We start from the raw sequence: 22,120 nt of genomic DNA, 5'->3' as shown, positions 1-22,120 counted from the left end.
TACTTTCAAATTGTGGCTTAGTGACTGATTCTCTTGGTATTTTCTTTCATAAAACAAGTTTTTAATTTTAATGAAGCCAAACTTACCAATTATTCTTTTTAAAAACTGTTTTTGGCTGTGCTGCGTCTTCACTGCTGCACTGTCTAAGTGTGGCAAGCTGGGGCTACTCTTTAGTTCTGCTGAGTGAGCTTCTCAGTGCAGAAACCTCCCCTGTTGTGGAAAATGGGCTCTAGAGTGCCTGGCTTCAATAGCTGCAGCATGTGAGCTCAGTAGTTGTGGCCCTCAGGCTCTAGAGCACAGGCTCAATAGTTGTGATGCACGGGGTTAAGTTGCTCTGCAGCGTGTAGGACCTTCCTGGATCAGGGACTGAACCCGTCTCCTGCACGGGCAGGTGGATTCTTTACCACTGAGCCAACAAAGAAGCCCTCAATTGCTTCTTTTTTGTGTAGTACCTTTCCGTTGCATCTAAAAAGCCATACCCAAGGTCAGTGGGTTTTCTCCTTTGTTATCTCGAAAGTGAAAGTATTTGTCACTCAGTCATGTCCAACTCTTTGCAACTCCATTGTGTAGCACACCGGGCTCCTCTGTCCATGGAATTCTCCAGGCAAGAATACTGGAGTTGGTTGCCATTTTCTTCTCCAGAGGATCTTCCTGACCCAGGGATTGAACCCGGTCTCCTGCATTGCAGGCAGATCTGAGCCATCAGGGAAGCCCATGTTATCTTATAGGGACTTTATAGTTCTATGTTTCATGGTCCATTTTTAATTACTCCATTTTGAACAATCAGTTTTTGTGAAGGCATAAAGTCTGCATCTAGATTCATATTTTTGGATACAAATGGAAAATTTTAGTTGTTTCTGAACTGTTTGTTAAAAGAATTTCCTTTAAATATTTTTTTTTCAGCTTTGTTGAGATATTATTGACAACTAATGAGTATGAAAAAGGTATAAAATGTAATGATTTGAGATTTGTATATATTGTGAAATGATAACCACAAAAAGGTTATTAACACACTCAGCACCTCACATTTTTTTTGTGGTGAGAACCTTTAAGATTTACTCTTAGCAACTTTGAAGTGTACTATATAATATTGTTAACCACAGTCACCTACTTTATATTTGATCCCCATAACTTATTCATCTTATAACTGGAAATTTGTACCCTTTGAACAGCATCTTCCCATTTTCCCCAACCTAAGCATGTGGCAACCCCGAATCTACTCACTGTTTTCAAGAGTTAATTTTGTATAAATTCCATATACACTTGAGATCATACAGCATTTGTCTTTCTCTGTAAGACTTAATTCAGTTAGCATAATGCTCTTAAATTTCATCCATGTTGTTGCAAATTGCAGGATTTCCTAGTTATCTCAATTACCAGATCCACTGTCTTGGTATCAGAGTAACTGTGTTCAAGTAGCTCTTATTTTACTTAATAATAGCCCCATCATGCAAGAGTAGTGATGCTGGCAACTCAGATAGGCCAGAGAAGCCATAAAGTGCTTCCTTTGAGTGAAAAGCTGAAAGTTCTCAATTTAATAGGGAAAGAAAAAAATTATATGCTGAGGTTGCTAAGATCTATTGTAAGAATGAATCTTCTATTGGTGAAACTGGGAAAAAGAAATTTATGCTAGTTTTGCTGTGATATCTCAAACTGCAGAAGTTACAGCCACAGTGAGTGATAATTGTTTAGTTATGGTATATAAGAAATTAAATGATATTTGAGAGAGAGGGAAAGAAAGATCACATTTACATAACTTTTATTATAGTATATTGTTCTATTTTATTATTGTTAATCTTGTGTGCTAATTTTTAACTTAAACGTTATCACATGTATGTATATATAGGAAAAAAACCGTAATATACATAGGGTTCAGTGCTATGGGCAGTTTTAGGCATCCACTGAGGATCTTGAAACATAACCCCTGGAGATAAGGGGGGACTATTATACACACACACACACACACACACACACACACACACATTTTCTTTATCCAGTCATACACTATAGGATATAAGTTGTTTCCATGTCTCAACTTTTGTGAATCATGCCCCAATGAACTTGGAGGTGCCAATATCTCTTCAAATAATGATTACATTTCCTTCAAATATATTTCCAGAGGTGGAATTGCTGGATTGTATGGTGGTTCCTTTAAATATTTTAAAACTAGTTCCTGGGTGTTTCCTTCCTGTGTAAGGCTGGTTAACAATCAAGATGGTTGATGCTGAAACCTTTTCTTGTCTCTTGAGTCAGAATGAAGTTGTTGGTTTAATTTTCCATTTGACAATATTTGGTGCAGTAACATACTTTACAATTAAATGGATTGTAGTTGCAATTGATCCAACCAGAAAGAAAAAAGTAGAAGCCCAGAAACAGGCAGAAGAATTAATGAAACAAATTGGTGTGAAAAATGTGAAGCTTTCAGAATATGAAATGAGTATTGCTGCTCATCTAGTAGACCCTCTTAACATGCATGCTACTTGGAGTGATAGCACAGGTTTGGATGATGTCATTACAGATCTGAAAGATACAGTCATCTCACCTATCAAAAAGAAGCATTTGTTTGAAAATTCCAGGCTTCTACAGCCTCAAAAAGATGTGCTTCTCTATGGGCCTCCAGGCTGTGGTAAAATGTTGATTGCCAAGGCCACAGCCAAAGAAGCAGGCTGTTGATTTATTAACCTTCAGCCTTCAACACTGACGGATAAGTGGTATAGAGAATCTCAGAAACTGGCTGCTGCTGTTTTCTCCCTTGCCATAAAACTACAGCCTTCCACCATCTTTATAAATGAAATAGACTCCTTTCTATGAAACCGTTCCAGTTCTGACCACGAAGCTACAGCCATGATGAAAGCTCAGTTTATGAGTCTCTGGGATGGACTGGATACTGATCATAGCTGCCAGGTCATAGTGATGGGAGCTACTAATCATCCTCAGGATCTGGATTCAGCTATAATGAGGAGAATGCCCACAAGATTCCATATCAACCAGCCTGCTCTGAAACAAAGAGAAGCAATCCTGAAACTCATCTTGGAAAATGAAAATGTGGATAGGCATGTGGACCTGCTAGAAGTTGCCCAGGAAACTGATGGGTTTGCAGGCAGTGACCTAAAAGAAATGTGTCGAGATGCTGCCCTCCTCTGTGTCAGAGAATATGTTAATTCTACATCGGAAGAAAGCCATGATGAAGATGAAGTTCGACCTGTGCAACAACAGGACCTGCATTGGGCAATTGAAAAAATGAAGAAGTCAAGGTTGCAGCATTTCAGAATGTTTTAACACACATTTGTTTAGATTAAGAGTAAAGATCATTTGTAAAGTTCAACATGATCTAGTTTGGTGTGCCCTCTTATCATTAGTGGAAATAACTGAAGGAGGAATGTTCTTTTTTTTTTTTTTACTTTACAATACTGTATTGGTTTTGCCATACATTGACATGAATCTGCCACAGGTATACATGAGTTCCCAACACTTAACCCCCCTCCCACCACCCTTCCCTTATCATCTCTCTGGGTCTTTCAACAGTGAGAGTTTTATGTTCATGACACTGGTTTTATACTCTGAATTCTAAGTTACTGAGATATAGTTGTTATATAAATGGTATTCAGTTCAGTTCAGGTCAGTCGCTCAGTCATGTCTGACTCTTTGCGACCCCATGAATCGCAGCACGCCAGGCCTCCCTGTCCATCACCAACTCCCAGAGTTCACTCAGACTCACGTCCATAGAGTCCGTGATGCCATCCAGCCATCTCATCCTCTGTTGTCCCCTTCTCCTCCTGCCCCCAATCCTTCCAAGCATCAGAGTCTTTCCCAATGAGTCAACTCTTCACATGAGGTGGCCAAAGAACTGGAGCTTCAGCTTTAGCATCATTCCTTCCAAGGTGTTACTACTTGTGAAAAATCATGAGGACGAACAATTTAATCAGCCTGACTGTGGGTGCTTGTGTTTGACCTCTTTAGCCATATGTTGCAGCCTTATAGCATCTAAGCTGGTCTTAAGGTAACAAATGATTTATTGAGTCAGTGAGAATCGGAGATGTGGTTAAGTGCTGGTTTCTAGATATGTGAGAGTATGTATATGTGTGTGTGTGTGTATTAAATGTATATATTCACACATTTTATATTAACATTCTGTAGATAGGTTTGAATACAGAAACTATTTTTTTAATCCCAACTACTGAATCAAAAAGTACCAAATAGCATATAGCAAAACTAAGATTAATGGTTGTGTCTAAAACGTACAGTGATTCAGCCATTTCTAGTTGTCACTTATTTCAGGGTTTTTTTTTTTTTTTTTTTTTTTTTAAGTTGAGTGTTTCTCTGGAGCTGAATAGTTGAAGTCAGTGACATCAGAAATTTAGATGTGGCTCAATTATGGTTGTCGGGATAATTAAATAAAAATGCTTGTTCGGTGATCAGCACTGAATGGTTGTCAGGCAGTTGAGTGATCAACACCTGTTTCACCTCTTGCTGCAAGCATGCTGAGTAGAGACATTTTTTTACTGATATATGTAAAGGTGGGCTGAAAGCCTTGCAAAAGAATAACTTTGAAAAACCTCAGTGCCATTCAGCCCATGTACGTGACTTTTCCTTTCTTCGTTTAATGTAATAGTTCTGTTGTAACCATGGGTTTTCAATATTTTAAAAATATATGTTCCTTAATTATGTAAAATATAATTTGGTCATCAAAAATGAAATGATAGTTTAAAACTAGCTGTTACTAAATGTGCTAAAAATACCCTTTTTGTAATCCTGACTTTTTGCTTTCTTAACATATTATAAATTATGCCCTACTTAGTACAGATACACACATCAAAATCCCCCTACTGTATCTGTAGTTGTTTGATGCTATGTGCACAAATGATGACAGGTTTTGTCCAAAATGTCACTAACCAGAATTCTATTATAGGCACTTAAAACAGAAGCATGAGGAAAATGGCACAATACAATCTTGAGGTGCCTTCTGACTTTTTGTTTTTATTGTATTTCTTTGAAATCTCTGTTGTTTATTTATGAGTTATTAATTAATTTCTTTGATAATAAGTCTCTCACAAGAACCCATTGGATAGTTTGTTCATCATTTGTTCTTTGAATGGTGGGTGGGGCAGAGGTTCAAGTTTTGAAAAATTGTGAAGATGATTGAAAAATTGATGCAAAACACAAGATACCAAAAATAAAATATTTCATCTCCATTTTAATAAGTATTATACTATTATTTTATAAATATGCAATGAAGAGGTCCCTCTTAATTGAAAAAAGTAATTTAAAAAAAACTAGTTCCTGGCCATTAAAAAATCAGGAGATTTTATGTAAAAACCTGATGTTTATCCTTCCTTAAAAAAAATGAAAAGAACTGGGAATGCAGGGTCAACATGGCTACATGACAGTTATAGGCAGGCACTGAGTGGTTTCTACCTCCTATGGCTAGGTCATATGTTCCACTGTCTCCCATTTCCTATTGCATTATATGTATTTCAGTGTATTCACTTGTTTGTGTTACTTTCTGATCTCTAGAAGCATTTGAGTTTGGGCTATGAGTTCTCTAACTTTAGTATGTGTAAGAACCACTAATGGAGATGAAAACTCTTGAGCACTTTCCCTAGAGATTCTGATTCAGGCATCTGGTTGAGCCAAATAATCTGTGCATTCCAGAAGCAGCATCACAGATGATGTATACAACAGATAATATGGGCTAGACTTCAACAGGCACTGCTTTAGGCTATTATACATAACTGAAGGGCTTCCCAGGTGGTGCTAGTGGTAAAGAACCTGTCTGCCAATGCAGGAGATGCACGTTTGATCTCTGAGTTTGGAAGACCTCCTGGAGAAAGGCACAGCAACCCACTGCAATATTCTTGCATGGAGAATCCTTTGGGCAGAGGAGCTGGCAGGCTGCAGTCCATAAGGTTGAAAAGAGCTGGACATGACTGAAGTGACTTAGCACACTTGCATGCACTTAATTGAGACAGAAGGGGAAGGAGCGGGACAGAAACGCTTGATAATGAAGAGGGGGCTTAGCTCCTGGGACGCAATAAAGGTTGGCTAGAATTAGGTGAAACCAAGGTAAATTTGAAAACATTCCAGTCTTCGACCTTTGGCCCATTATACCATCACTGTAGGGCTTCCCAGGTGGTGCTAGTGGTAAAGAACCTGCCTGCCAATTCAGGAGATGCAGGTTCGATCCCTGACTCAGGAAGATTCCCTGGAGGAGGAAATGACAACCCACTTCAGTATTCTTGCCTGAAGAATCCCATGGACAGAGGATCCTGGTGGGCTACAGTCCATGTGGTTGCAAAGAGTCAGACATGACTGGAGCAATTTAGCATTCATGCAGGCACCTGCATGGTAACAGTAAAAATCACTCCCCCTACACCATGACAGTTCTGAGGGGGCATAAGGCCAAAAAGGGGCTTCCCTGGCAATCCAGTGGTTAGAATTTGGCGCTTTCACTGTCATGGGCCCAGATTCAACCCTTGGTTGGGAACTAAGATCCCATAAGCAGCATGGTGTGACCAAAAAAAAAAAAAAAAAAAGGCAAAAAAGTGGGCAGTGGCTCAACTCTGGGAAATTCCTCACCCTACCCCGAAATAGCAAGAATATTCCCCCACTCCTTAGCCTATGAAATTTCTTAACCCTTAAGGACCTACAACTCCACGCTTTGGGGTTGCTGTCATTTTCTGAGACCATCCGTGATCTGCCTGTGGGAGGTGTCTAACTAAACTCGCTTTCCTTTACTCTGGCTCATCTGGAATTCTTTTGTGTGCTAAACCAAGACTCTTGTGGGTTCCAGGATGTGACATCTCCCTCTCCAGCAATGCAATTATCATCATACCACCTTCACGTTAAAACGTTCATTTCCAATCTTCAGACCACCACTATTTTAATAAACAGGAAGTCGCTTGCTGCCTTACCTGTGGGTTGTCTTTCAGTCAACGGTGGTTAACCTGGAATTGTTACGGAGCCTTTCAAATCCGGCTCCAACAAAGGCCCTCTCCTCAGTGTCGCCGGAGCCTAGAGATCGAGACCGAGTTCAGTTCAGAAGCAGAGGAAAGCTTCCCTCTTTGAGCAAAGATAAACAAGTGTGAGCTGGGGCTCTGGAGCACAGGCTCTCTAGAACGCCCTGGGCTTCCCGAGAGGGCGGAGAGGCGGGGTTCTCCTGCACAGGGCACGGCTGTACTGCTCACGCTCCACATCGCAGAACAGGCGCAGCATGCTGCACACGACCTGCTGCAGCAGCCATTTTGAATTGCGTGTCGCACACAGCGCTTCTGCACTCGGACTTCCAAGCTGAGGTGTCGGACTCAGCGACTCCGTTCTTGTTGTTCAGTTGCTCAGTGGTGTCCGACTCTGTCCTGGGAATAGATTCTGTCCTGGAAACTCTAATCTGACATGTTAGGTGCCAGGCTTCTGAAAGCAGTGAAACTAGAGGGAGCATGAAAGAGAAGGTTAGACATTATTCTAGATTCCCTCATTTTCCCCCTGAGAGCCCGCTGGGCTTTGCCTGTGAGAGGATCTTTCCTTTAAGGAGTCAGTTCCACGTTGTGTATGTGGGAATTTGGCAGGCTTCACAGAATTTTGTTTGAAGGCAGCAATGTAGCCAGCTAAAATTCTACATCTCTCAGCATCTCCTACGGCCAGAAGCGCACATGTGACCCAAATTCTGACCAGTGGGCTGTAAACAGAAGTTACCGGATTGAAGCAGCTGGGAATATCCTGTAAGACTCAACTAGACTCAGAGTGACTGGGCTGGCAAAAGTTTTTGCCCTTTTTCTTTCTTCCTTTCCTTGCCTGAAGTACAGATTCAGTTTTGGAGATGGAGCATCCACCTTCCTAAAGGTGGCTGCACAGAAACGGAGAAGGACCTCAGGTCTGCTTATGTTGTTGAATTGTTATTCCGGATTGCTTTACTCTGGGAAAAAAATCATCCCCTGCTTGGCTCCATATCGGTCTGGCTTTCTTGTATTTTTAATAGACCAATTCTACCTTAACTAATACAATATAAAACCATTTTCCCTCTGTCCTCTTTTATCCTATTTTCAAAGTGGTTCACAATCCTCACAATAAAGAGGAACTCATTTTCTACCCTGTATTCATTAGGACATCAAATTGAAATTCACCAAACAGGTTAATCATTTTACTATTTTTTTTTTAACAGTTAATTTATTTGAGGAGGAATGAGACTCTGACTCATTTGACTTCCGGGGTCTGAAGTACCAAAACAGCAAAGAGACTTCCTCACAGTAAGTTACAGAAAATAATAATGATTTACTCATATTTATATCATACTTTGTGTTTTTCAAGATACTTTCAGACTGATTAAAAACATGAGCCCATACTTTGGTGACAATATTCAAGTGAATTGTGCTGCCCAGCAGTATTTCTTATTTTTTAAAAATGTCACTAGTCAATATGTTCTGCTAGAAAAAAAGTCAAAATATTTTATAGTGTCAAGGATAGAAGGGGCAGTAAAGGTCCTCCACTGTCTAGACTGCTGACTTGCTATAAAATTTGGTTACAACCAAGTGTACTTAGTAAAAGGTCATGGGGCTTGGAGAGGGGTGCAGGGAGCAGAATCAATTCCTTTCAAGAGAACACAGGAATTTCAGAGTGGATGAATCCAGAGAGGAAAGGAGAGGACATATGTCAAGCCCATAACCAAATCCTGCCTGAAGAGCCTTGATAATGAAAATAGAAAGGGAGATTTCAGCACCAGCTGGGAAGTTTGACTTCTCTCTTCCCTGTTCATTTCTACTTAGTCTTTGAGAGGCTTTGCCTCACCTTAGAATACCAGATGGCTCAAAGATCTGGCTGGGGTTAGCGGTCACCTGAGAAGACTCTTAACAAAGAGTGCATGACAGCTCCCATTCTGCCCATGCTGTTGGACTGACTTTCTAATGATTATTTCCTTGTTAGTTACATAAGTGCCTAAGGATCTCAGTGTTTCAGAACATTGCAGCTAGAAGGGACTTTCTGCATTCTATACATTAGAAGGCATTTTGTGGGGAAAAAAAAGTTATGTCATCAAGTAACTTAACTATCATACTGTTTATACTGTTCAATTATAGGATGCTGAAACAGGAACTCCCCAGGTCAGTAGGGGCCCAATATGCTACTGGAGATCAGTGGAGAAATAACTCCAGAAAGAATGAAGGGATGGAGCCAAAGCAGAAACAATACCCAGTTGTGGATATGACTAGTGATAAAAGCAAGGTCTGATGCTGTAAAGAGCAATATTGCATAGGAACCTGGAATGTCAGGTCCATGAATCGAGGCAAATTGGAAGTGGTCAAACAAGAGATGGCAAGAGTGAACATCGACATTCTAGGAAGCAGCGAACTAAAATGGATTGGAATGGGTGAATTTAACTCAGATGACCATTATATCTACTACTGCGGGCAGGAATCCCTCAGAAGAAATGGAGTAGCCATCATGGTCAACAAAAGAGTCTGAAATGCAGTACTTGGATACAATCTCAAAAGCGACAGAATGATCTCTGTTCATTTCCAAGACAAACCATTCAATATCACAGTAATCCAAGTCTATGCCCCAACAGTAATGCTGAAGAAGCTGAAGTTGGATGGTTCTATGAAGACCTACAAGACCTTTTAGAACTAATACCCCAAAAAGATGTCCTTTTCATTATAGGAGACTGGAATGCAAAAGTAGGAAGTCAAGAAACACCTGGAATAACAGGCAAATTTGGCCTTGGAATACAGAATGAAGCAGGGCAAAGGCTAACAGAGTTTTGCCAAGAGAACGCAATGGTCGTAGCAAACACCCTCTTCCAACAACACAAGAGAAGACTCTACACATGGACATCACCAGATGGTCAACATGGAAATCAGATTGATTATATTCTTTGCAGCCAAAGATGGAGAAGCTCTATACAGTCAGCAAAAACAAGACCGGGAGCTAACTGTTGCTCAGATCATGAACTCCTTATTGCCAAATTCAGACTTAAATTGAAGAAAGTAGGGAAAACCACTAGACCATTCAGGTATGACCTAAATCAAATCCCTTATGGTTATACTGTGGAAGTGAGAAATAGATTTAAGGGCCTAGATCTGATAGATAGAGTACCTGATGAACTATGGAATGAGATTCGTGACGTTGTACAGGAGACAGGGATCAAGACCATCCCCATGGAAAAGAAATGCAAAAAGGCAAAATGGCTGTCTGGGGAGGCCTTACAAATAGCTGTGAAAAGAAGAGAAGCAGAAAGCCAAGGAGAAAAGGAAAGATATAAGCATCTAAATGCAGAGTTCCAAAGAATAGCAACAAGAGATAAGAAAGCCTTCTTCAGCGATCAATGCAAAGAAATAGAGGAAAACAACAGAATGGGAAAGACCAGAGATCTCTTCAAGAAAATTAGAGATACCAAGGGAACATTTCATTCAAAGATGGGCTCGATAAAGGACAGAAATGGTATGGAACTAACAGAAGCAGAAGATATTAAGAAGAGGTGGCAAGAATCCACAAAAGAACTGTACGAAAGAGATCTTCACGACCCAGATAATCACGATGGTATGATCACTCATCTAGAGCCAGACATCCTGGAATGTGAAGTCAAGTGGGCCTTAGGAAGCATCACTGTGAACAAAGCTAGTGGAGGTGATGGAATTCCAGTTGAGCTATTTCAAATCCTGAAAGATGATGCTGTGAAAGTGCTGCACTCAATATGCCAGCAAATTTGCAAAACTCAGCAGTGGCCACAGGCCTGGAAAAGGTCAGTTTTCATTCCAATCCCAAAGAAAGGCAATGCTAAAGAATGCTCAAACTACCACACAATTGCACTCATCTCACACACTAGTAAAGTAATGCTTAAAATTCTCCAAGCCAGGCTTCACCAATACGTGAACAGTGAACTTCCAGATATGCAAGCTGATTTTAGAAAAGGCAGAGGAACCAGAGATCAAATTGCCAACATCCGCTGGATCATGGAAAAAGCAAGAGAGTTCCAGAAAAACATCTATTTCTGCTTTCTTGACTATGCCAAAGCCTTTGACTGTGTGGATCACAATAAACTGTGGAAAATTCTGAAAGAGATGGGAATACCAGACCACCTGACCTGCCTCTTGAGAAACCTATATGTAGGTCAGGAAGCAACAGATAGAACTGGACATGGAATGACAGACTTGTCCAAATAGGAAAAGGAATATGTCAAGGCTGTATACTGTCACCCTGCTTATTTAACTTATATGCAGAGTATACCATGAGAAACACTGGGCTGGAAGAAACACAAGCTGGAATGAAGATTTCCAGGAGAAATATCAATAACCTCAGATATGCAGATGACACCACCCTTATGGCAGAAAGTGAAGAGGAACTAAAAAGCCTCTTGATGAAAGTGAAAGAGGAGAGTGAAAATGTTGGCTTAAAGCTCAACATTCAGAAAACGAAGATCATGGCATCTGGTCCCATCACTTAATGGCAAATAGATGGGGCAACAGTGGAAACAGTGTCAGACTTTATTTTTTTGGGCTCCAAAATCACTGCAGATGGTCATTGCAGCCATGAAATTAAAAGATGCTTACTCCTTGGAAGAAAAGTTATGACCAACCTAGATAGCATATTGAAAAACAGAGACATTACTTTGCCAACCAAGGTCCGTCTAGTCAAGGCTATGGTTTTTCCAGTGGTCATGTATGGATTTGAGAGTTGGACTGGAAGAAAGCTGAACGCCGAAGATTTGATGCTTTTGAACTGTGGTGTTGGAGAAGACTCCTGAGGGTCCCTTGGACTGCAAGGAAATCCAATCCTTATTCTAAAGGAGATCAGCCCTGGGATTTCTTTGGAAGGAGTGATGCTAAAGCTGAAACTCCATTAATTTGGCCACCTCATGCGAAGAGTTGACTCATTGGAAAAGACTCTGATGCTCGAGGGATTGGGGGCAGGAGGAGAAGGGAACGACAGAGGATGAGATGGCTGGACGGCATCACCAACCCGATGGACGTGAGTCTATGTGAACTCTGGGAGTTGGTGATGGACATGGAGGCCTGGCGTACTACACAAAGAGTCGGACTCGAATGTGCGACTGAACTGAACTGAACTGAACTGAACTATCATAGCCAGGTAAACTTCTTAGCATAGGACTTTTTGTGGCTTTCAATATGTTTATATGCATTATGAATTTCCAAGAGGGGAGATATAGCATACAGGAATTCTCAGAATTGCTTGATCATAGCTCTTATTTATTATTATCACCTACAAATTATTTCATAGGACTGGTATATCGTAGAACACACTTTGGAAATGCTGATCTGGTAGAATTCATTTAGTATACTCTGTGGTCTGTGTCAAATCTTTTTGACTTTGTATGAAATAATGTGAAAACTAGCTTTAACCACCAGAACATGGATTTCTCTTAGAGTGCACACAGATTTTGGGGGCATAGAAAGAAAGACCCTCATGAATACTGGTGTTTTAGCAGGATCTTAAACAACTAAATAAAAATGGTTAATGTGTTAGGCATGACAAAGCAAGGGGGATCTGTTTTTCTCTTGAGATGTATAGAGACTCTGGTGAGAAAGGGAGCAGTGAAACATATGAGGAAAGAAACCAGACAAGGTGAAGAGCCATCAAAATTTCACAGAAGTAGCTACTAAAGGGTGGTAGGCTGCCTAGTATGTACTTTGAAATTATTCCTGCTGCTATAATTTATACCTCCTCTGTCATTCTCAAATCTTTAGGCAATTTTTCAATATTCACAAGTGTTGTGCTAAGGAATTTTTGGTGGAAATCAGTGAAAGGTCTTGATTTCATGTCTGAATCAAAGCAGTGAGGATGGCAATAGTATGTGTGAAGGCAGAAATTAAGCATGGAGAAGACTATGAGAATACAATAACTCTGGGAATTTGCTGGTCTCTCTGGAGCAAAAAATTGGAGGTTTGGGTAAATCTTATCTGGAACTCAGTGGGAAGAAGGATCTTAGTTGGCATCTAAACAAATATACACACACGTTACCATCACCCAGGCTAGGGGTAATGGTGACCATGGATAAGATGCATTGCTGCCGAGGATACTAAAATAATAAGAGAAATAATCTGTAATAGTGACTGACTAGCTGGTCACCAAAACCATCTCTTGTTTGTCCTGCACACCACCTCAACTACATGTTCTATCTTGTCTTGGAGTTGGGTGTGACCTCAGACTATGACTGAGTTCTCATCAATGATATATAAGCTGAAAGGTATGTGCCACGTCTAGACTGTGCCCTTAGAAATCTTTATTATGAAATTCTACATGCTCTTTCCTCTTTGACTAATTTGATATAACCAAGTACTGTGACACTGAAAACTGAATGTGAAAGATGGAAAAATCACAAAGAAGAAAAAGCCAGGACCTTCCAATCACCCATTAGAGGAACACTGCACACATATCATGACAGCCGTGTGAACTTGACCTGAGCAAGTGTACTGGTGATTGGCTGAGTACCTCTCACCTCTAAATTCACATATGTATTACTCTGTGAAAATGGATTTGGGCGCCTTATCTATTTTTCCATTGTTGTCTACCATTAAGGCTTTGCAAGCAGATGATGGAGAGATACTGAATGAGGAAAGGGCTGTGTTTTCCGATTCCAGTGTGAGCTCACTCAGCAGGCTTCTGTGCATTTGCAGCTTCCTACTCATGCACAATGGTCAGCAGCACCAGTAACCGCCAGCAGCGTCCCCCTGTGGTTTTAGAGTAGATTGCCTCTGGGGAGACATCTTGAAAATATAGCTTTTTCTGGCACCCTCAAGAGCAGATTTCTGCACAGTTTTGATAACACTGTACCATAGTGACTTCTCTACCATTCAGTGAGGTGTGACCATGCCATCTCCAGTGAGGTCAAGATCTCAGTCCTAGGAGAAGGAGCCTCTTCTTTGGGTGCTATATCTCAGTGCTAAAATCACTGGCTGCTCCTCCTGTATTCTACTTCTGTATTCTTTAGTGTTCTTTTTACTTCCTACTAGACAATCACTTGTTACTCAAATTATCTGTTACAGTTAATAATTCTTTATGTTAAGCTTTCCACCTTCACATCGCTCTGTGTTTTTCCTCTCTTGATTAGAAGTAGACTGTTACAGTAAGAAACAAACTAAGATTTGAGCCATTAGGTTCTTTTGGGTTTAGTTATTACAGTTTCTAGTGTTTCCTTAACTAGTACATTAAAAATTTAACAAAAATGATCTTTAAAAGCATTTATTCTAAAACAAGTTAGAGCCATTTGTTTAAAATCACTTTGTGAACAAGGCAAATTTCTTTGTAAAAAATTCTTACTACATATGCATTTAAATGATACACTGTGCTTTTAAAGAATTCCATTTTTTTAAGGGAAAAAGGATTGTTAACACATTTATTCAGAGCTAGAGTACTCAATATCACTTCTTTTAGTAGTCTCTCATCTTTTTGAATAACTCCAGAAATACCTTTACTTAATGCCTTCAGAGTTTTAGACTATGAAAGAAAGAGTTATATTTTGGGGAGTACATTTGATACTGAGATTAATTCCTTTTGATAAGTATAGCATTTTAGATTTATTCACAAAAAATTTTTGAATTCTTTGGACAGATATAGAATATTTAGAGGCAGATGTTTGCTTTATTTTCCTCATTCTTGTGAAAATATGATTGCATATTTTTGCCCTCAGAGGAAGAATATTTCACATTTTATTTCCTCTGCAAATAAAATAACAATGATTCTATAGTGACTGATTATAGTAATAAATGTACCTACTTGATTATAGTGTATAAATTTATCTACGTATATTTTCTCACTCTAAGACTAGTAAAATTTCTCTTTATCACAACAGTTTTCACAGATCTGTCAAATATTTTGTGTTAACAAAAGATTAAAGCTTCTTGATATTAAACCCAGAATATATTTCAAAAATTTAAGTCTGTATGAGTATCTTTCCAAGCCAAAAAATCATATAAATTAACTCAAATGGCTCTAAGTATAATTTTTTTCTTAAACTATGTAAGCAATTTTTCTACTATGAAGTATGGATATTGATATTTAGGTTCTAGTAATGCATAGATGTATTATAAATTTAAATTCACTTTTACCAAAAACAGTAATTAAATTTAGGAAATTGATTATATGACTTACATTTATACTCTTATATCAATCAATATTATTCTAACATTTCCATAACTGATTTATCTAACTTCATAATAGAAACAGAAGTTTCTAATTTTAATAAGAATATTTCAGAGTTTATAAACAAGGGCAATGGATCAATTAAAAAACTAATGATTATAGTTGATTAGGCTTTTATTTAATATATAAGTTGCATACTACTTAATTATTAAATGGTACAGAAATCTAGATTTACTAGATTTATTAGAATGGGTATTAACTAAGATTTCTTTTTTTAATATAAATTTATTTATTTTAATTGGAGGTTAATTACTTTACAATACTGTATTGGTTTTGCCATACATCAACATGAATCTGACACAGGTATACACGTGTTCCCTATCCTGAACCCCTCTCCCTCCTGAATATGATCTATTATTTATCAGCCCATTTGCCCAAAGCAGTAATCTCCATACTATTTTGATGTCTTACTCCTTTATTCAAAATTTAAGTTTACAGCCTCAATATATGCACTTACTAAAATTATATATAGTAGAAATATGCGTTATTGTTTAATGTCCCAAACTATGGCATGTTCTTAGATTCATGTTCATGTTCAAGTATAGTGGACACATATTTGTATTCTAAGCAGTATTTTTTTTTTTTTACAGTTTTTGATACTGGCATACTTCTTATCAGACGTGATTAAATTGTGTTTATTTCCTTTTTTTAACTTCAAATGTTTCTGATGACATCATAACTCATGCTGGAAGTGGGAAGTTTCAGCTCATCTTGTTTCTTTCTTGTGCTTGCATTGTTAGTGTCATACAAAATCTGCCGTTTCTTTCTATGCCACTTAATTGTGAGAGTAGTTTAATATAATCCAGGAATTCAGACACTTATTTGGGTGCATATAAATTGGTATAAGTTGCATCCACATGAAGGAATGAAGAAGCTGCTGTGACTCCTGGGTGTTATGAAATTCTCCTCCAGGGTACCTAGCGTACTGAACTGAAACACAACAATCTGAAATAGTTTAGTGAGGACCCTCCCTCCCAACTTCCCCTCCCACCTGCTCTTCTCTCCTTCCCTCTTCTCATTTCTTTATTAAAGTACCTAATTTTTAAAGGATTTAATTTGATAGAGACAGAATAGATGGTGAGTATTCAGTCCAGTTCAGTCACTCGGTCATATCTGACTCTTTGCAACCCCATGGACTGCAGCACGCCAGGCCTCCCTGTCCATCACCAATTCCTGGAGTTTATTCAAACTCATGCCCATTAAGTCCATGATGGCATCCAACCATCTCATCCTCTGTCATCCCCTGCTCTTCCTGCCTTCAATCTTTCCCAGCGTCAGAGTTTTTTCAAATGAGTCAGCTCTTCACATCAGGTGGCCAAAGTATTGGAGTTTCAACTTCAACAGTCCTTCCAATGAACACCCAGGACTGATCTCCATTAGGATGTACTGATTGGATCTCCTTGCAGTCCAAGGAACTCTCAAGAGTCTTCGCCAACACCACAGTTCAAAAGCAGCAGTTCTTTGGTGGTCAGTATTCTTCACAGTCCAACTCTCGTATCCATACATTCTACTGGAAAAACCATAGCTTTGACTAGACAGACCTTTGTTGGCAAAATAATGTCTCTGCTTTTTAATATGCAGTCTATGTTGGTCATAGCTTTTCTTCCAAGGAGTAAGTGTCTTTTAATTTCATGGCTGCAGTCACCATCTGCAGTGATTTTGGAGCCCCCAAAAATAGTCTGTCACTGTTTCCACGGTTGGCCCATCTATTTGCCATGAAGTGATGGGACTGGATGCTATGATCTTAGATTTCTGAATGCTGAGCTTTAGGCCAACTTTTTCACTCTCCTCTTTCACTTTCATCAAGAGGCTCTTTAGTTCTTCTTCGCTTTCTGCCATAAGGGTGGTGTCATCTGCATATCTGAGGTTATTGATTTCTCCTGGCAATCTTGATTCCAGCTTGTGCCTCATCCAACCCAGCATTTCTCATGATGTACTCTTCATTTAAGTTAAATAAGCAGGGTGACAATATACAGCCATGATGTACTCCTTTTCCTATTTGGAACCAGTCTGTTGTTCCATGTCCAGTTCCAACTGTTGCTTCCTGACCTGCGTACAGGTGTCCCAAGAGGCATGTCGATGGTCTGGTATTCCCATCACTTTAAGAACTTCCCACAGTTTGTGGTGATCCACACTGTCAAAGGCTTTCGCACAGTCAATAAAGCAGAAGTAGATGTTGTAATGGAACTCTCTTGCTTTTTGAATGAGCCAATGGATGTTGGCAATTTGATCTCTGGTTCCTCTGCCTTTTCTAAGTCCAGCTTGAACATCTGGAATTTCATGGTTCATGTACTGTTGAAGCCTGGCTTGGAGAATTTTGAGCATTACTTTACTAGTGTGTGAGATGAGTGCAATTGTGCAGTAGTTTGAACATTCTTTGGCACTGGAATGAAAACTAACCTTTTCAGTCCTGAGGTTTCCAAATTGCTGACATATTGAGTGCAGCACTTTCACAGCATCATTTTCCAGGATTTGAAATAGCTCAACTGGATTTCTATCACCTCCACTAGCTTTGTTTGTAATGATGCTCTCTAAGGCCCACTTGACTTCACATTCCAGGATGTCTGGCTCTAGGTGAGTGATCATGCCATCATGATTATCTGGGTCGTGAAGATCTTTTTTCTTATAGTTATTCTGTGTATTCTTGCCACTTCTCCTAATATCTTCTGCTTCTGTTAGGTCCATACCGTTTCTGGCCTTTATTGAGCCCATCTTTGCATGGAATGTTCCCTTGGTATCTCTAACTTTCTTAAGGAGATCTCTAGTACTTCCTATTCTATTGTTTTCCTCTATTTCTTTGCACTGATCACTGTGGAAGGCTTTCTTATCTCTCCTTGCTATTCTTTGGAACTCCGCATTCAGATGGGTATATCTTTCCTTTTTCCTTTGCCTTTCACTTCTCTTCTTTTCACAGCTATTTGTAAGGCCTCCTCAGACAGCCATTTTGCTTTTTTACACTTCTTTTTCTTGGGGATGGTCTTGATCACTGCCTCCTGTACAATGTCACAAACATCTGTCCATAGTTCATCAGGCACTCTATCAGATTTAATCCCTTGAATCTATTTCTCACTTCCACTGTATAATTGTAAGGGATTTGATTTAGATCATACCTGAATAGTCTAGTGGTTTTCCCTACTTTCTTCAATTTCAGTCTGAATTTGGAAATAAGGAGTTGATTATCTGAACCACAGTCAGCTCCTGGTCTTGTTTTTGTTGACTGTATAGAGCTTCTCCATCTTTGACTGCAAAGAATATAATCAATCTGATTTCTGTATTGACCATCTGTTGACTTCCATGGGTAAAGTCTTCTCTTGTGTTGTTGGAAGAAGGTGTTTTCCTTGACCCATGCATTCTCTTGACAAAACTCTGTTAGCCTTTGCCCTGTTTCATTCTGCAATCCAAGGCCAGATTTGCCTGTTACTTCAGGTATTCTTTGACTTCCTCCTTTTGCATTCTGGTCCCCTATAATGAAAAAGACATCTTTTTCAGGTGTTAGTTCTAGAAGGTCTTCTAGGTCTTCATAGAACCATTCAACTTCAGCTTCTTCAGCATTACTGGTCAGGGATACACTTGGATTACCATGATATCGAATGGTTTATTTTAGAAATGAACAGAGATCATTCTGTTGTTTTTGAGATTGCGTCCAACTACTGCATTTTGGACTCTTCTGTTGACTATGATGGCTACTCCATTTCTTTTAAGGGGTTCTTGCCCACAGTAGTAGATATAATGGTCATCTGAGTTAAATTCACCCATTCCAGTCCATTTTAGTTCGCTAATTCCTAGAATGTCGACGTTCATTCTTGCCATCTCCTGTTTGACCACTTCCAATTTGCCTTGATTCATGGACCTAACATTCCAGGTTCCTATGCAATATTGCTCTTACAGCATCAGAGTATTAAGACATCATTTTTTCCCAAAGTGTTTTAAGATATACAAAACATAAAAATTATTATCTTAAACATTTTAAGAGTATGTTTTAGTGGCATTTAGTACATTCATGTTGTGTGCAGCCATCACTACCATCTGTCTCCAGAACCTTTTTCATCTTGCAAAGGTGTGTGCCAGTCTAACTGTCTATTCTCACTACCTTCAGGCCCTGGTCACCACCCGTTTACTTTGTGTATCTGTGAATTTGACTACTCTAGATATACCTTCGGTAAGTGAAATCATACAGTATTTGTTTTATTTCACTTAGTATAATGTTCTCAAGGTTCATCTGTGATGTAGCATATGTCAGAATTATCTTCCTCTTTAAGGCCAAAGAATATTCTATTGCATCTATATATTACTTTTTGTTTATCTGTCATCCATCTGTGCACACTTGGGTTGCTTCTTCCTTTTGAGTGTTGTGACTAATGTTGCTATGAAAATGATCATATAAATATTTCTTTGAGTTCGTTTTTAGTTCTTTGGAGCATATACTCAGAAGTAGAATTGCTAGATGATACAGTAATTATATTTTTAACATTTTTATGAACTAAAACATCACGTTTCAACTCAGAAAGTTAATGTAGGGTTCATCTGGGTCAGCAAATGTTTGCTAATGCCTTTAGGAAAAATTTAAAAGATTTGAAGCAAATGACTATCTAATTGTTAAACATAGAGGTGAAAGGCATTTTCTGTACCTTCTCCAGAATAGGACATTATCAATTTCACATTCTAATGTTGCATCTCTTTGAAGGACTCTTCTCACTGCTCTATAGTGTTAATTCACTAAGGCATAAACATATGAAAGAATTGAAGTTTTCTGCTTATTTCTTTGTCAATAACACCTTGCCAACCATTCTTTAACAGTTAAATCTGGGGCATTTAAACTTTGACCATTTACCTTGATACCAAGACCAAGACCATGGAACCAATGGTACTACTGGTTAGTTGTGCATCAAGTAATACCTGCTTAGTAGTTGGCTCAATATCAAGTTAGCCATTTTATTCATATTAAATGTTTTTGAGACTAGCGGAGTGGGTTTCAGTTTTTGATTATTCAAACTCATGAATAGAATAGGCTTACTCAGCAAAAAACTTACTAATTTTAAGAAAGTATAGAGTCCAAAATCATGCATAAAGCAGCAACATGCAAGTTGCAGACTCTCAGTTGCAGCTTCATTGTCCCAGTTACTATGTGGGATGTGTTTTAGTTATTAGGGTTGACAACTGGCAAATATTTGGTTTGCATCAACACAGGACAACTTCAAGGTCTAGGATCTTTTCAACATAAATACTTTGTAAGTACTCTAGCATCTGAAGGAATGTGGGTTTAGCTTTCATTCATTAGTTTAGCTGTGGTCCATATTTTACCAGGCTACACAATGAACAGTCCTGACAGCCAGGTTCAGTATCCTCAGGGACATGTTTCCAATGGATATTGAAATATCCATTGGAATTACTGGATATAACTGCAGCTGGTTTTGAAATAAAGTTTAAGGGTAAAGCTTTACTTAAGTGTGCCTATGTCTGGAAGAGTCTAGTCCAATGGTTAACCCATTCTTTAGCTTTTTCTTTGACAAAACTTCTTTCATGTTTAGTAATTCCAGTCGCTTTACTCTGATTCATGTTCATGCCTTTCCAACCTGAATTAAATTCCTAGAAAAAATGGAACTATGTTTTCACCAATTTTCCCAAACCCTGTATTCTGGTCACTGAGCTTCAGACTTGCACTAAGGGGTTTATGTCTTAACTGTATGGATGTGAGAGTTGGACCTTAAAGAAAGCTGAGAGCCAAAGAATAGATGCTTTTGAACTGTGGTTTTGGAGAAGACTCTTGAGAGTCCCTTGGACTGCAAGGAGATCCAACCAGTCCATCCTAAAGAAGATCAGTCCTGGGTGTTCATTGGAGGGACTGATGTTGAAGCTGAAACTCCAATACTTTGGCCACCTGATGTAAGAGTTGACTCATTCGAAAAGACTCTGATGCTGGGAAAGATTGAGGGAAGGAGGAGAAGGGGACAACAGAGGATGAGATGATTGGATGACATCACCGATTCAATGTACATGGGTTTGGGTAAACTCCGGAAGTTGGTGATGGACAGGGAGGCCTGGCGTGCTGCAGTTCATGGGGTTGCAAAGAGTCGGACACGACTGAGTGATTGAACTGAACTGTACCTACCTTACTACCTTCCCTCACTAAATCCATGCTTGTTCCAGGAGATCCTTGGTCAAAATTTCCTTTCTAGATGTAATTTCCCTAACACTCACCATACATTTGTTTTGAGGGGAGTCATCACTTCTCTGTCACACATGAATGATGCCCTTCCCATAGTTATTCTTCTTTTCTTCCTTGCTGGTAAAACCCAATTTTATTTGTGCATATACTTTTCTTTCTGTGTCTCAAAGTTACAACATGAATAATTTTATGACTCTCAATGATGGTTTTCTGGCCAATGAGAGTGAAACTGGGAAATGTTTTTCTACTGACATCTAAACCAAGGATAAGCTAATAGGTATCATATCATTTAACTGTCACACATTAATACAGGTTAGATTCCTGGAATAATGTCAGGTGATGGGCTTATCTTTTCAATTATTGAACCCTATGCATTTCAAGTTCTTTTTCAGAGCAGGGACCATATTCTATACCAAATTCCTAGCACACATAATTGAATGTCTGCACTCAATAAGTATTAACTGTATGAAAGAATATACTTTAAATGTTTCTAAAAACATCAGGCTGTTTTGCAGTTGAGTTCTTGAGCAATATGCAAAAAAATAAAATGAAATATTTACTCATTAAATAAAACTGGTCTGCATTAAGGAAATTATAGTAAATTAGTATCACCACTATGGAAAAGAGAATAGAGGTTTCTCAAAAAATTTAAAAAAAATAGAACTACCATATGATCCAGAAATCCATTTCTGGATATTTATCCAAAGAAAATGAAAACACTAACTCAACACCTCTATGTTCACCTCAGTATTATTTGCAATAGCCAAGATATGGAAACAGCCTAAGGGTCCACTGATGGATGAGTAGATG

The 22,120-nt window shown here is 38.9% G+C and overlaps 1 pseudogene; it reads left to right on the top strand.

The window, feature by feature from the left end:
- The first annotated feature begins 2,214 nt into the window (after nucleotides 1–2,214).
- On the top strand, nucleotides 2,215–3,299 carry LOC138091088 (outer mitochondrial transmembrane helix translocase-like; annotated as a pseudogene).
- The last annotated feature ends 18,821 nt before the right edge of the window (nucleotides 3,300–22,120 follow it).

This window comes from Capricornis sumatraensis, chromosome 1 (assembly GCF_032405125.1).
Source record: "Capricornis sumatraensis isolate serow.1 chromosome 1, serow.2, whole genome shotgun sequence".
Lineage (NCBI taxonomy): Eukaryota > Metazoa > Chordata > Mammalia > Artiodactyla > Bovidae > Capricornis > Capricornis sumatraensis.
The sequence above is the reverse complement of the archived record's forward strand: the minus strand, read 5'-3'. Positions and strand labels throughout refer to the sequence as shown.